This window comes from Arvicola amphibius, chromosome 2 (assembly GCF_903992535.2).
Source record: "Arvicola amphibius chromosome 2, mArvAmp1.2, whole genome shotgun sequence".
Lineage (NCBI taxonomy): Eukaryota > Metazoa > Chordata > Mammalia > Rodentia > Cricetidae > Arvicola > Arvicola amphibius.
Window position 1 is genome coordinate 142,141,656 of NC_052048.2, and position 16,920 is coordinate 142,158,575.

At 44.7% G+C, this 16,920-nt stretch overlaps 1 protein-coding gene across 1 annotated transcript in view; it reads left to right on the forward strand.

The window, feature by feature from the left end:
- Gsdme (gasdermin E) overlaps positions 1-16,920 on the forward strand; it is a 49,007-nt gene that overhangs the window by 10,040 nt on the left and 22,047 nt on the right. The gene's annotated exons all lie outside the window — the stretch shown is intronic.

The following is a 16,920-nucleotide window of genomic DNA, read 5'->3' on the forward strand; positions in this document are numbered from 1 at the left end:
GCAGGTTTCTTGTTAGCCCCATAATGGCTCCCTCAATCAAAATATCTCTTTCCTTGCTCTCCATCTCTGTGCTTCCCCCATCTCGACTATCCCATTCCCTCAAGTTCTCCTCCACCTCCCCTTTTCCTCTTCTTCTCCACTTCTGCCCTCCCTTCTCCCCCACCTTTATACTCCCAATTTTGTCAGGAGATCTTGTCTACTTCCCCTTCCCAGGGGGATCTATACATGTTTCTCCTGGGTTCACCTTGTTACTTAGCTTTTCTAGGCTCGTGGACTATATGCTCATTATCCTTTGCTTTACAGCTAGTATCCACTTACGATTGAGTACATACCATGTTTGTCTTTCTGGGTCTGGGTTACCTCACTCAGAATGTTTTTTTCTAGTTCTATTAATTTGCATGCAAATTTCAAGATGTCATTGTTTATTACTGCTGAATAGTACTCCATTGTGTAAATGTACCACATTTTCTTTATCCATTTGGTTGAGGGACATCTAGGTTGTTTCCAGGTTCTGGCTATCACAAATAATGCTGCTATGAACATAGTTGAACAAAAGTCCTTGTAGTATGATTGAGTATCCTTTGAGTATATGTGCAAGAGTGGTATTGCTTGCTGGGTCCTGAGGCAGATTGATTCCCTATTTTCTGAGAAACCACCATACTGATTTTCAGATTGGTTGTACAGGTTTGCATTTCCGCCAGCAATGGAGGAGGGTTCCCCTTACTCTGCATCCTCTCCAGCATAAGCTATCATTGATAGATGTAAGATAGTCTCTCAGAGTCATTTTGATTTGCATTTCCCTGATGGCTAAGGATGTTGAACATTTCCTTAAGTGTCTTTCGCCACTTGAGATTCTTCTGTTGAGAATTCTCTGTTTAGATCTGGACCCCATTTTTTAATTGGATTATTTGGAATTTTGATGTCTAATTTCTTGGGTTTTTTTTATATATTTTGGAGATCAGTCCTCTGACTGATGTGGGGTTGGTGAAGATCTTTTCCCATTCCGTAGGCTGCCTTTTCATCTTATTGACTATGTCCTTTGCTTTACAGAAGCTTCTCAATTTCAGGAGGTCCCATTTGTTTATTGTTGCTCTCAGTATCTGTGCAACTGGTGTTATATTTAGGAAGTGATCTCCTGTGTCCATGCACTGAAGGTTCCCACTTTCTCTTCTATCAGGTTCAGTATGGTCAGATTTATATTGAGGCTTTTAATCCATCTGAGTTTTGTGCATGGGGATAGATATGATCTATTTGCATTCTTCTACGTGTTGACATCCAGTTATGCCAGTACCATTTGTTGAAGATGCTTTTTTTTCCATTGTATAATTTTAGCTTCTTTGTCAAAAATCAGGTGTGTGGATTAACATCCAGCTCTTTGATTTGATTCCATTAGTCAAACCTTCTGTTTTTATGTCAACACCAGGCCGTTTTCATTACTGTAGCTCTATAATAGAGCTTGATATCAGGAATGGCGATGCCTCCAGAAGTTCCTTTATTGTACAGGATTGTTTTGGCTATTCTTGGTTTTTTGTTTTTCCATATGAAGTTGATTACTGTTCTTTCAAGGTCTGTGAAGAATTGTGTTGGGATTTTGATGGATATTGCATTGAATCTATAGATTGCTTTTGGTAGGATTGCTATTTTATTACGTTGATCCTACCTATCGAAGAGCATGGGAGAATTTTCCATTTTCTGATATCTTCTGCAATTTCTTTCTTCAAAGACTTAAAGTTCTTGTCAAATGGGTCTTTCACTTCTTTGGTTAGTGTTACCATAAGATATTTTATGTTATTTGTGACTATTGTGAAGGGTGATGTCTCTCTGGTTACTTTCTCAGCTTCTTTATCTTTTTTTAATATTTATTATTTATTTATTATGTATACAGTATTCTATCTGTGTGTATGCCTGCAGGCCAAAAGAGGGCATCAGACCTCATTTCAGATGGTTGTGAGCCACCATATGGTTGCTGGGAATTGAACCCAGGACCTTTGGAAGAGCAGGCAATGCTCTTAACTGCTGAGCCATCTCTCCAGCCCCCAGATTCTTTATCTTTTTATATAGGAGGGCTATTGATTTTTTTTATTTGATCTTGTATCTTGCCAGATTACTGAACATTTTTATCAGCTGTAGGAATTCACTAGTAGAGTTTTGGGGTGACTTACATATACTATCATATCATCTGCAAATAGTTAAAGTTTGACTTCTTCCTTTCCAATTTGTATCCCTTTGATCTCCTTTTGTTGTCTTATTGCTGTAGCCAGAACTTCTAGAACTATATTGAATAGATATGGAGAGAGTGGACAGCCTTGTTTTGTTCCTGATTTTAGTGGAATCACTTTGAGTTTCTTCCCATTTAATTTGATGGTGGCTGTTGGCTTGCTGTATATTGCTTTTTATCATGTTTAGATATGTTCTTTGTATCCCTGATCTCTCCAAGACCTTTATCATGAAGGGGTATTGTATTTTGTTGAGTGTTTTTTCAACATCTAATGAGATCATATTGGTTTTTTTTTTCAGTTTATTTATATGGGGGATTACATTCATAGATTTTCATATGTTGACCCATCCGTCTATCTCTGGGATGAAGCCGACTTGATCATGGTGGGTGATTTTTTTATGTGTTCTTGGATTCAGTTTGCCAGTATTTTATTGAGTATTTTTGGATAAATGTTTGTGAGGGAGATTGGTATGTAATGCTCTCTCTTGGTTGAGTCTCTGTGTGTTTTAGTTATTAGGGTAACTGTAGCCTCATAAAAAGAATGTGGCAATGCTCCTTCTGTTACTACTGTGTGGAACACTTTGAGGAGTATAGGTATTAGCTCTTCTTTGAAGTTCTGATAGAATTCTGCACTGAAACCATTGGGCCCTGGGCTTTCTGTTTGTTTGCTGGGAGGCTTTTGATGACTGCTTCTATTTCCTTGCAGGTTATAGGTTTATTTAAATTGTTCACCTGGTCTTGATTTAATTTTTTTATGTGGTAACTATCCAGAAAATTGTCCATTTCTTTTACATTTTCCAATTTTGTGGAGTACAGGCTTTTATAGTATGACCTAATAATTCTCTGGATTTCTTTGGTGTCTGTCGTTATGTCCCCCTTTTCCTTTCTGATCTTGTTAATTTGGGTGTTCTGTCTCTGCCTTTTGACTAGTTTGGATAAGGGTTTGTCTATCTTGTTGATTTTCTCAAAGAACCAGTCTTTGTTTCATTGATTCTTTGTATTGTTTTTATTGTTTTCTTTGTTTCTATTTTATTTATTTCAGCCTTCAATTTGATTATTTTCTCTCATCTACTCCTCCTGGGTGAGTCTGCTTCTTTTTGTTCTAGAGCTTTCAGGTGAGCTGTTAAGTCACTAGTGTGGGATTTCTCCATTTTCTTTATGCAGGCACTTAGTACTATGAACTTTCCTGTTAGCACATCTTTCATAGTGTCCCATAGGTTTGGTTATGTTATGATTCATTTTCATTGAATTCTAGGAAGTGTTTTATTTCTTTATTTCTTCCTTGACCCAGGGGTGGTTCAATTGAGCACTGTCCAATTTCCATGAATTTGTAGACTTTCTGCTATTAGTGTTGTTAAATTCTAACGTTAAGCCATACTGATCCGATAAGATACAGGAGGTTATTCCAATTTTCTTTTTGTATCTGTTGAGGTTTGCTTTGTTGAGTATGTGGTCAGTTTTAGAGAAAGTTCCATGAGGTGCTGAGAAGAAGGTATATTCTTTTGTGTTTGGGTGGAATGCTCTATGGGTGTCTGTTAAATCCATTTGAGTCATAACATCTGTAAGTTCTCTTATTTCTCTGTTAAGTTTCTGTCTGGTTGATCTGTCTACTGGGGAGAGTCTCCTACTATTAGTGTGTGGGGTTTGGCATGAGATTTAAGCTTTAGAAATGTTTCTTTTACATATGTGGGTGCTCTTGTATTTGCAGCATAGATGTTCAGGATTGAGACTTCATCTTGATGGATTGTTCCTGTGATGAGTATAGAATGTCTTTCTCCATCTCTTTTGATTGATTTTAGTTTGAAGTCTATTTTAGTAGATATTAGGATAGCTACACCTGCTTGTTTCTTAGGTCCATTTGATTGTAAAAAATTTTTCCCAACCCATTATTCTGAGGTGATGTCTGTCTTTGAGGTTGAGGTGTGTTTCTCATATACAGCAGAAGGATGGATCCTGCTTTTACATCCATTCTCTTAGCTTGTGTGTTTTTATAGTTAAATTGAGTCCCTTGATATTAAGAGACAGTAATGACAAGTGATTGTTAATTTCTGTTATTTTTCAGTGGTAGTGTTTATGCGTTTCCCTTCTTTGGGGTTTGCTGGTGTCAGGTTATCTGTTGCCTGTGTTTTTGTGGGTGCAGTTAGCTTCCTTGGGTTGGAGTTTTCCTTCTAATACTTTCTGTAGGGCTGGATTTATGGATAGGTATAGTTTAAATCTGGTCTTGTCATGGAGTATCTTGTTTTTTCCATCGATGGTGAGTTACAGCTTTGCTGGGTATAGTAGTCTGGACTTGCATCCGCGGTCTCTTAATGTCTGCAGCACATCTGTCCAGGACTTTCTGGCTTTCAGGGTTTACATTGAGACGTTGGGTTTAGTTCTGATAAGTCTGCCTTTATATGTTACTTGACCTTTTTCTTTGCAGTTCCTAATATTCTTTCTTTATTCTGTCTGTTTTGTGTTTTGATTATTATGTGGTGAGGGGACATTTATTTATTTTTTGGTCCAGTCTGTTTGGTGTGAGAAAATAGGCTCTTGATGACGAACTCGCCATTAATTATACAAATTGATATGCTGTGAGTGAGACAACATGGCAATAAATCTTCACAATTATCCAGGATTTGATTTAGTAGTTTTTTTTTTTTTTTTTTTTTTTATCATGTCTTGCTTTTTAAGAACACACACAACCAAGTTGGACACACCTTTCTTTTCTCCTGGGTTCTTCTCTGTGGAGAGCATTTGATCGCCATGCGCTTGTTCTTGCACTTCTCCACTCCCTTCTCTCTTTGTTCCTCCTTCAGGGGCAGCATGGGCATGAGGAGAGTGATCTAAATGAGGGCACTCTAAGGTCCAGGGTGAGCACAGCCAGCAGAGACACCTTACACTCATTTCTTAGTGTTAGCAGTTATTTTTAGACCCATGGTTGGGTGGTAAACTAGGTTCAGTGTGAGTGTCTCTCTGTGTGTGATAGGATTTTACTATGTAGCCCAGCCCTCTGACTCCCGAGTGCTTAGATTACAAATGTGCACCATCACCGGACAGTGGTGGCACACACCTTTCATCTCAGCACGCGGGAGGCAGAGGCAGGCAGATCTCTGTGAGTTTGAGAGAAGCCTGGTCTACAAAGTGAGTTCCAGGACATCCAGGACCACACAGAGAAATCCTGTCTCCAAAAACTGAACAAATAAGCTAAAAATATATATTGCACCATCATATCTGGAAGGTTTGTTTTTTAAAATGAAAAAAAATAATTGTGGAAAGTATGGTATAATGTAAATTAAGGAATAACGTAATAAATATACACCACTTACAATCTGGCTCCACAAACTTCCTCCCTCCCTTCTTCCCTCCCTCCCTCCCTCCCTCCTCCTTTCCTTCCATCCTTTCTTTCTAGACAGGTTTCTCTGTGTAGCCCTGGATGTCCTGGAATTTGCTCTGTAGACAAGACTGGGCTCAAACCTGCCCACCACTTGAGTGCTGGGATTAACGATGTACACAACCATTCCCGGTCTACAACATTTTTTAAATCAGAACCAACACCTAGGAGCCATAATCTTTGCCTTCGTTACCCTGAACTTCATTAGCAAAAATGTGTTTCTCTGAGAATTAGATGAGAGCATAAACAGAACCTGGACAGCTGCACCTGCGTGTGGGAAATCCCCTAATCCCTTCAGCATGGTTGTGAGTGGCTTCACTTCTGACACAGCAGAGCCTGGGTATCAAGCCTGGGGTAGCTCGGCACTCCTGGAGGAGAGATGTGGCTAGCATGCTGAGGAGCTATGGAGCTTAGAAGCGGAAGGTGCTGGCCCCAGAGTTGCTCGTCTGTCGTTTCTGGTGCACCCTCTGTAGTTTCCCTGGTGCCAGGTGATGAGCTAGTGTCCACAGCTGCGCGGGTTGGCTTGGGTCAGGAGCTGGGATTCAGGTGGCTTGTGTGTGTTCCTCTGGGCTCTCCAGAGTTTGATATGGCTGACAATACCCAACTTTGAATTTCCTGTCTTCCTCTCTAACCCTCCTCGGAGCTTCACAGTGAGTAGTGTTCATCCGCTTCAGCCAAAAAGCTGGGGTGGGATACGGCTCCCTCCTCGCCTTCTCTTTTACACCCATCTCATACTCGCTGGTTGATTCTTGTTCTTGAGTACTGATCTTATCTGTTCTCGTTGTCCCAGCCTCCTGACCCTTTCTGTGACTCTCTCGTCAGCCCTTTTCTGGCCCTTTCCAACTCTGACTCCTCCACAGACAGCCAATCAGATCGTGCCACGAACCACTGCCAGCTCATACTCCTGCGTGCCTTCCCTAGCCAGGAAGTGGTCCGCATATCCTCTTGGCTACACCGTCCAACATAGCCTCTGTAGAATCCTGCTCTCCATGTTCTCCTCAACCCTCAGGCCTGTCACCTGACTTCAGTTCCTCAGAGGTACACACTAGTCTTCCCCTAGGTCCTACCTGAAGGCTCCTTCACTCCTTCCATCCACAGAGCTCTTTCTTCCTGCCACACCCTGCCAGTTCCTAATTATTCTTCGTGTCCCAGCCTAGACCCAATGTCCCCCATAAGAGGCACATCCCCACCCTCCTGTTGGGGTGCTGAGTGTGCTGACGGGCCATCTGCTGTGAGCTCCTTGGTCTCCCCGTGTCCCTCCTGGCATGCTCTTCTTATTCACGTGGGCTCTGGCGGCACACTGAGCACTGCTCGCTTGAGAGAATAATTGGTTTATCTTCATTTTACATACGAGGAGTGGAATTCAGAAATTAATTAGTTTGCCTGGACTCAGGATTTAAGGCCAGACCCACAAACCGTATGATTTTTTTCCAGTCCAGCTGCTATGCACGGAGCTTGGAAATGAAGAAAATTCCCAAGGGTGAGTGCGGCTTTCACCTCACTGCTCAGCTTCATTCGCTTCTCATCCTCCCGCTTGCCGCTCCGCGTCACCTGGCGGCAGTTAATTAATTACATCACCTAAAAGGGTGAGCATCTGTAATTGCTTAGTCATTTTCCCTCTCAGCCTCTCTGGGCTCTTCTGTGGGATTAAGATACGATGCCAGCAATGAATGCTTGAGGAGCAGGTGTGGTGGTGGGGGAGGGTGGTCCAGTCACTCGGGGAATCACGCGCAGTTAGCATCATGCCCCAGCTTTAATTCCCTTTGCAAACATGAAGGCATCTACATTTCTTTGCAACTGAGTAAAAGAGAATTTGAGCATACACACACACACACACACACACATATACATACACACACATACACACACACACACACAGTCCTTTTTCATTACTCCCATCCTTTCTTAACTTCAGAGGACATGGTCCAAGGTCTCCAATGTGTGATAAAACTGAGCATAGGATCAGTCCTCTGCTGACTATTTTTGTCATGTACACGTGTATGGTAAAGCTTTAAACCCGGCAGAGCAGAAGGTAAACTACTAATAAAATAGATCAATATACTGCAATTAAATCGTGGCTCACTGTGAAGTCATGTAAATGGCTATCTTACCGTGCTGCGCCCATCCCTTCCCAGGGAGATGTCCCTTGACAGAAGTCTGTGTCATCAGGGCACGTGAGGTGAGCAGCTGAGGACTTGGTAGTCAGACACCGACAACACGTAGCGCCATTTCCCTGCAGTCTCACAGGTAGATTTGCCTTACTGTTGGGCTTAGCACACGCTCTCCGCTTTTCTTATTAACTTGCGAACCTACACTTTCCCATCAAAGGAAGCAGGTTCGAGCATCTTTTGGGCACATCCAAGTTGCCATCATCGGTCCCCTTTGGCGGTCATTATTAACTAAAATGGAAATTACTTGAACACTACTACTGAAATGTCACAAGTCAATTTGGTAACCAGGGCTGCTGAAGGGTGGCTCCCGAGTGAGTAGCATATACACAGCGGATGCACTGTACAAAGGACGGGTCATAGCCCAGGTGTCCTGTCTGCATGGCAGTCTAGCGCATTCCCCAGAACAGTAACAATTTAGGTTTTGGGGCTGTGGCTGACTTCGGGTAACTGAAATCATGGAAAGCAGAGAGGAGATGCCTGTATCCCGAAAGTGAGGATGCCAGGTCTCAGTAGTTAAGAGATGTAGAATTTTCTCCCCCTTGTTCCAGGTTGTGCATCACAGTAGTTGAGGTTTCCAGAATTTTCTGTCTGTTGCCCCAGGTTGTTGTAGTTTGGATCTAAGTTCACTTGTTAACAACTAGGTTCCAAGCCTTTGAGGCTACTAGGATGCAGTAAAGGTTAGGTTATTGGAAGCATGTTCTCAGGGGAACAATGGGGAACCTCTGCTTCTCTCTTCTTCTCTTAACTCTCTGGCTCTCTGGAGAGGACCAGGATTCACCCACCACATTCTGGTTACATGCTACACCACACCAGTGATAGAGTGAAGCAGCCATGGAGTGAAATGACCGAAGTCCTGAGCCAAAATACCAACCCGTACGTCAGAATGAACCTTCCTTCCCTCCCTCATGGAAGCTGGTTTATTGTAGAGACCGCTGGTGCGCCCTGGGTGGACACTGGTCCTCAGTGGTCAGCGGGTGGCCGTTTCTGGAGGCTCTGCTGCCAGTATTTTTGGCGCTTTCCTGGGGAGCTGAGCGGAAGGACTCTTATTTGTTAAGAAGCCAGTGTGGATTTAGCTATGCAGGGCTCAGTAGGGGCTCAGGAAGGAGAGGAAAGATGGGGGTAGAGTTTCAGATCAGACAAGGCTGAATTGTTGAGCTGAGTCGCTATTCTACCCACAATAACCTGTGTCCCTTGGGTCCTTGACTTGTGAGTTCTCTGTGCTTTGTGTCACTCTGAGAAATAAGGATGACAGCAACCTCGAGAACAGTTAGGGTTGCAATGTTCTTGTTGCAGAGAACATTTCTTACCTCAATTAAGGAAACATCCTGAGGTAGAAGCTGAGTGGCTAGTTCAACATTGGTGAGGACCCGGGTGGCATCCCCACCTGCTGCTGTCTCAACAGCCTGAGTTTTCTTGGTTGTAAATGTTAGTTTATGTTATAGACAACAAGATCCAGGTATAGACAAATGACATGTAACTCTTTTTAAGTGGGAGAAAAAAATCTTCCCAGTATAGCATTCCCTGGGTCTCAATGGACAGAATTCTTCCCCAGTCCTTAAGGAAAAATATGACTATAACTGGGTAGGAGGTGAGTCAGAGCTCATGGTAGGACCTGACTAGACCTCCCTCCCTGTAGCGCGTGACTCTTCAGCACCTGCACAAAACCGGAGTGTCGTAAGGTGCCCACACTCCAGTTGTAGGGGGTTCTAGCCTGCCAGGAGTGTCCTAAGGTGCCCACACTCCAGGTGGTGGTGGGGTTCTAGCCTGCCAGGAGGGTCCTAAGGTGCTCACACTCTGGGTGTGGGGGGGTTCTCGCCTGCCAGGAGTGTCCTAAGGTGCCCACACTCCTGGTGAGGGGGGTTCTAACCTGTCAAGTACAGAACGCAGCCCCATGCCTGGGGAATAGAGGGCTGAGGACTACCTCCCTCTTCTGACTGTCCTCAAGCTTAGACCTTAGAAGGTAGAAAGCAGGGTCTCCAGTGAGCAGTAAGCAGGCAGATGAGGCACAGCAGGGGCCTGCATTCTCGGACTAGAGGAGGCAGTTTCTGAAATAAAACCTTGGCCGTGAGCTTGGAACTGTGACCCTGGAGGAGGTGGGTTGTCAGAAAGCAGCAGGCTTTCCCGCTGTGAAGTGCCAAGAGCGGAGGTTAAAAAGGAAGTTGGTGCAGTTAGTTTTCAGACCTGCAGCTGGTGTGTACACACATTTGCTTCTCTTTTAACTGTAGCCGTAGCTAGTAAGTCAAAGCCCTTCGGAGAAACACCCCAACTACCATAGCTTTAATCATCAATACAGATCTACATTTCTGTGGGCGGTAATTCCTGCTTAACACCCTGCAGTGGCAGCCTCTTTGCTTTTGTTTTTGTTGACTAGCTTTTTCTTTTCTTTTTCCTTCTGCCATTTGGTTTTTAAAATTGAAATTAAGTTTCTCTTGAGAATTTCCTACATGTGTGGCCTATTCACACCAGATTCACACCGTATTCACACCACGTCTAGTCCCTGCCCCCTCCAACTCCTCCTAGGTCGCCTGACTCCCTCTCAGATTCATGGCCTCGTCTTTGATTATTGTTACATACGCACATGTGGGTGCACATAAAATATGCTCAAAGCCAACCACTTCGTGGACTCTTTTTAATGTCCCCATCTTATTTCTGGGGCCATGTCAAAATCAATTCTTTTGTCCCTGAGCACTTCTGTACAATGGGTTTCCATTGTTGCCTGGTGTCTAGAATTCTGTAAAGTCAGTGGCCTTTAAAATAAACTGTCAGAAGATGGGTGCCCTGATGGCATTGCTGCTCCTACTGTCCCAGATGATCAGGATAAGCTACTAGGGCACATTCTATGAACAGATGTCCTATTGCGTCTGGGTGCCCATGACTGTACCATTTTGTGCCTATGCAGACATTGCCAATCCATCTCAGCTGTCTTGCTCCTCACTGTACTTTATTGACTGAACTATCTTCCAGCACTAAACATATTTTTTATAATCTTTAAATTGTATTTACTTTATTTTATATGTGTGAGTATTTTGCCTGAATATATGTACGTGGACCATGAGCATGCCTAATGCCCCTAGGGGCCAGAAGAGGGCGCCAGAATCCCTTGGAAGTGTGAGCCACCATATGGAAACCAGGACTCAAACCCAGGTCTTCTGCAAGAGCAACAGGTGCTCTAGATCACTGAGCTATCTCTCAGGCTCCACCATTTATTTCCAGTCATAGGAACTAAACTTAGACCTCATATATGCTTGGTAATCCCCCTCCTATTCAGCTATAGTCTCAGCCTTTAACCCGGATTTTAAATGGCTTTTGGTTTTAGAACTTTTAGTGCATACAGGAATATAAGATTGGAAACTGAACAAGTTCATTGGCCTAGGTTTTCCACTTGCTGGTACTGGGGGATTTCTGTTACATGGTAATCCTTGCCAAGGTCTGAGGGGGTGACGTTAGAGCTATGGGCACAGCTCCAAGCTATTTTGGGTCTGTGCTTGAGGACAGTTCCCCCAAGGGGCCTTGGGGCCTCTCCTGCTGCTTTGGGTCATGCAGTGTTAGCAGGAAGAGGAGATGGGCAAGGATCCCATTCGAGATTATTTTGCACAGGGTCAAATGGGCATCTATTTTCCCTTATCGCCCTCTGTCCCTAGCAGAGCCGATTATTAAATTTGTTCAGTGTTTGGCCTCCAAAAGATGCAGCACTATCTTGGAAAGCAGTAAGGTGAGCTTTTCACAGGAGGAACAGAGGTGAAGGCCACCTGGCCCTGCCCTGTGGCTTGATCAGGAAGACATGGTGTGTCTCCTAAGTCAGGGCTGTGGGACAGCTCCATGTTAGCCTCAGTCTTGGCCATGGGCCTGTGTGTGTGGATAAGCTTGTGTTCCCTTCCCAAAGCTATGGCTGTCCCTAAAGACCTTGCTGGGCTCAGCAAGCCTTGGAGACTTGTCACCAGAAGCAAGGGGCTCCATTTCTGCAACAAATGCTTATGTCTTGGGGGTTCAATGTGGACGTGGGGCCTTTAAGCAACCTTAGAATGGGTCTGGCTGAGATTTTCCTTTTAAAACAACTTAACTTTAGCTTAGAACAGCTTTGGTGTTTAGTGGGTTTTGTTTGGGGGACACTGGAGTGTAATGAAGTAGTGTTTGCCAATCGTCATAGTCACGCTAGACTCCTGGCAGGTCCCTCAGCAGTTCCTCTGTCTTAGTTATGGGCTGTGACCCACAGTTCTGTTCTTACATGTACAGTGAAGGGAGTCCACACATTAACCGTCCCAGACGGAACTCATTTCCAGTGACCTGACGGGAGGCGGCAGCTAGAGGAGATGTTCGGGCCAGCTGGGTTAATGGGGATCCTGACAGGTGGGCCTGCTGGCACTTAACTGCAGACTCGGTCTATGGGTCTAAAGTATAGTGGCCTAGGGAGACTCATATGTAGATACCATGCTGTTAACATACAGGTTTAAAAATTTAGACATAGTATTTGTGCATCTTTACGAGGTACACTGGAGTTATTCAGTACATGCAACTAACGGATGATAGGGAAATGAGGGACACACACAACTGTCTCTTCCAACATTGAGTATTGCGCACTCTCGCAATCCTTTCTAAGTATGCCATGGACCACAGCAGGGCTGTTGGACACTATGGTACTTTGATTTCCAGTTTCCCACAATGGCCGTGATAGCTTATATCTCCTCAGCTGTGCACGAGTTCCCTTCTCGCCACATCTCAACATCATTGGCTATTCTTTTGTCTGACAATGGCCATTGCTGGGGGGTGAAACAATATCTCATGGAACTTTGACTTGTGTTTCCCTAATATATATATAAACATAAATAAATAAGCAAACATATATAAATATATAAATAAATATACATAAACACACACACACACGTGTGTGTGTGTGTCTGTGTGTGTGTGTTGACTGTCTTTCTGTTCTCCACTTAGGTTCTACAGCCCATTTTTTTAGTTGCATTGCTTTTGTGGTATTCAGCTTTCTGGGCTCCTATGTATGCTGGGTGTGGCCCCTGCTGGAAGAAGAGCTGATGGGTACTCCTCACTCTCCAGGCTGTCTGTCAACTCTGTTGGCTGTCACCTTGGCTTTATAGATATCTCTTCATCTGAGAGAGTTCCACATGTCCATTTTTTTTCCTGTCTGAGCTTTTGGGGTCCTGTCTAAGCCAGCCATTGCTTTTGCTGACTAGTGTCTTGAGGCTTTTCCTGTCTTCTCGTTGTCACAGTTCCAGGCTAACCCTGAGGACTTCATCCATTTTCAGATGACTTAAGCAGGGGAGGGAAGGGGGATCTTTTGCATATGCATAACCAACTATGACAGCAGCTTATCAAAGACACTATTTTCTCTCCATTGTATGTTCTTGGCACCTTTGTCAAAACTCAGGTGGATGTTTGATCATAGATTAATTTCTGGGCTCTCTGTTCTCTTCCATGGGCCTTTGTGTTGGGTTTTCAGCTAACATCATGCTGTTAGAATCACTATAGCTTTACAGTTAGTGAGTTAGACAGCTAGTTCCTGTACCCATCTATCCTAGACTCACAGGCCAGGAGAGCTTGAGATGTATTGTGTAGTCCAGGTGGGCCTCAAATTCACAGCCTCCCCCCGCCACCTCAGCTTCCCAAGGGGCAACCCTGCAAGTGTATGCACTGCCAGCTCTGGAGTTTGATTTGGAGTGAGGTATTTTCTTCAAGATTGCTTTGATTACTCTAGAACTAACACAATTTAGTGTTCATTCGTTTGCTTCTTTCCTCTCTATGTCTGCCAGAAGGGCCTCCCTCTGTATCCATTGACTTGGGACTCATTGTGTAGCCCAGGCTGACCTTGAATTCATGGCATTCCTTCCTTCTGGTCCAACTTTGCGAGGGCTGGTAAATTACAGGTGTGAGCTGTCACCCCTGGCTGGCACAGGGCTGCTTTCTTAGTTCTGCTCCAGAACATTCATTATTGTGTTATGAAAATGGTGCTAGGTTTGTGTACTGATTGTTTTGTCTTGTCACTTTATTGGATTTGTTTGTAAGTTCTAACAGCTTTTAAAATTGAATTTTTTAGTTAAACACACATGACGGGCTTCATCTGACGGCAATTAGGTTTCCCTCCACATAAAATCACACCATCTGCATGCGTCTAATTTGACTGTCCTCTCTCCCTTGCCCAGTTGCTCCTGCAAAGATGTTATTAGCATGGGCACCCTAGTCTTGCTCCTGATCTCAGAGAAAAAAAACACAGGCAGCGTCTTCCTAGGCACTGTGATTGATTTGACGATGGGCTGTTCATTTACTGCTCTTACTGTCTTGAGGTGTGCCCAAGTCTACACCCCGTCGGTGGAGAGTTTCTCTTTGCACAAGAGCTGTTGAAGTCACTTTTGAAGAGACAGCTGGGAATTGGCAGTTCCGCTGGATTTGTGCTCTTGCATTGGCTATAGTGACTGTTGACCACCCAGTATCTGCAAAAGGGGGGAGTCACCTGTTCACCATTCACCAACTCAAACATCAGAATCCTTCTCCTCCCCCTCTATCTTCAACCTGTTTGCTTCCTGCCCTCTCCCTTCTTTCCTACCCTTTCTCTCTCCTTCCTTTTTCCTTCCCTTCCTCTATTCCTCTTTCTCTGACTTGTATGCATGCACGCACACAAACACACACACACACACACACACACACACACGCATGCATGCACATGCACACATATTAAAGCAAATAGGTAAGGAAGAAACAGACCGAATTTATGTAGTCATTTACCTATTCATTTACTCCTAGGATGTTTTCTGAGCCCGCTTTGGGCACTGAGTGCTGGTCCAGCCCTGAGATAAGCAGAACACAATAGACATGGAGTTTCTACTCTAGCCTGAAGGGGCAGGCAATGAATAAAGAAAAGAACAAGCTAGAGAAAGTTGTGTGAACATGTACTCTCCATCTTAGTTGTGCCATTGTGACAGAAGTGCCACTCACATAGAGCTAAGTTTGCTGAGGAGGTGGCAAATGTGTCTGAGATATGGCCTCTAGGGCTTTGACTGGGCATGCGCCTGGCCTCTTGAAGGCACAGCAGAAAGGCTCGAAGGTGAGGCTGGCAGAATAGGAGACAGGGACATGATCATGGAGCTGTAGAACCTGGGTGAGCAGGTGAGGAGCCTCGAAGGCTTTTAAGCAAGTGAATGACACAGGAATTTATCCCCGACCCAGTTAAATGACCCACAGTGCCCAGGAACCGCACATATAGTGGCTATGTTCTGTGGACCTCACTGGGGAGCTGGCTGGAATGTTTGTGTGGCACACACCTGCTATGGCATGAGCTGGCCGCTCACTACGCCCTTAAACAAGCCGTATTGAGGGCATTGTTACCAACAGCTATCCATGAAAAAGCTACCACCTGAAGGTGACATAATTTACTTCAGATCATCAGGGGAGGACAGCACCCAGCTCCCTGTCCATACTTCTTCCTGGAATTCAGGCCTTGCCAGACAATTAGCCTCTCAATCTACTTTTGTATCTACATGGTATGTGCATACATGTCTATTTATATGTGTGCATGTGTGTGTATACAGTACACATACAGTGTGGGTGTGCATGTAGGTGGGGAATCCAAGGTTGGCATCAGATGTCTTCCTCAATCACTTCATGTCATTTTTGGAGACAGTCCCGCAGTGAACCTGGAGCTCACTGATTTGACTAAACAGGTTAGCCAGCAAACTCTAGGGATCCTCTTGTCTCTACTTCTCCAGAGCTAGGATTACATCATTGCAGGCACCACTATGGGCATTTTACATGGGCGCTGGGGATTCAATTCAGTCATGCTGAATTGTGGAGCCATCCCCCAGTGCTCGACCAGCAGCTTTGTTAAGAGCCTGCTTTGGCCGGGCGGTGGTGGCACACGCCTTTAATCCCAGCACTCGGGAGGCAGAGGCAGGTGGATCTTTGTGAGTTCGAGACCAGCCTGGTCTACAAGAGCTAGTTCCAGGACAGGCTCCAAAGCTACAGAGAAACCCTGTCTCAAAAAGTAAAAAAAAAAAAAGAGCCTGCTTTGTTTCACATGGATATTGCAGTACTTTTGCATTGCCCTAGCTAGTGGAAGACTGACCAGTGTTCTGTATGTCTTTCTTTTTATCAGGGAAAATTATAAAATGAGCAGGTCTGTCATTAAGTGTATAACTCATTGCCACTAAGGACATTCTTTCTGTGGTGTAGCTACTACCGCTATCCAGCTCTGGAATATTCCACCACCTCAAGCTCAAATTCTATAGCCATTAAGCAATTAGTTTTCCCTGATTCCCCCACCTTCCAGCCCCAGTGCTCCAGTCTCCATGATCATTGCGAATTTGTCTATTCCGGATCATTCCTAGATATGGACTCTTACAATATTTGTCCTTTTATGGAGGCTGACATTGCTTAGCATGAGGATAAATTCCTTCACATTGTCGCATGTGATGGAGCTGACTCCTTCCCATGGCTGACTAGGCCCATGGTGTGTATGAGCCACTCTGTGTCTCTGTTCATATGTGGATCATGGGCTGATTAATGCCCGGATCAGCTGCGTTGTCCACTTCAGGGATACTTCCAAAAACCTGGGAGCCCTAAGTGTACCTAGGATGGACCAGAGGCCCCTTAGTGGCCAGACACGGGTGCTGAGCTTGCAGGTGATTAACCTCAGCTGTCCTCTTAGCCTAGGGTGAGCCTCTTCTTCCCATGCCGACCACACCTAGGACCTGGTGTTCTTCCTGCCCTTCCACAGCCATGGTGTTAACTAGGGTCTCCAAGGAGTCTATCTCATCATTGGCTTTTAAGCATCAAGTTATAGCTGGAAGTGAGGCCTGGCTTTGAAATTCTACAGAATTTTAAGTGGCTCAGGATGCGGGAACCATGCTGGTGGCCTGGGGCAGCGCATACCAAATGGCTTCCAGTCTCTGTGATAGAAACCCCACAGAGGGGCTATGCATACTTCCCACAGTCCCTTCTCAGCCCCAGTCTGATCTCCCACCTTTGCCCGTTAACAGCCTTTCCCCCATCTCTCCCCTGTGAGAAGATGTTGTGTTACATAAGGACCCTGTGTTTGAGGGCCTCCTCCCTAGCCACAATGTGCGCTACCCTTCTGCCCACCCGGCCTACCCAGGAGGAGGGGTTTCCATTGTTCCTCACTGAAACCAGTGTGGCTGCTGGGGACTTAA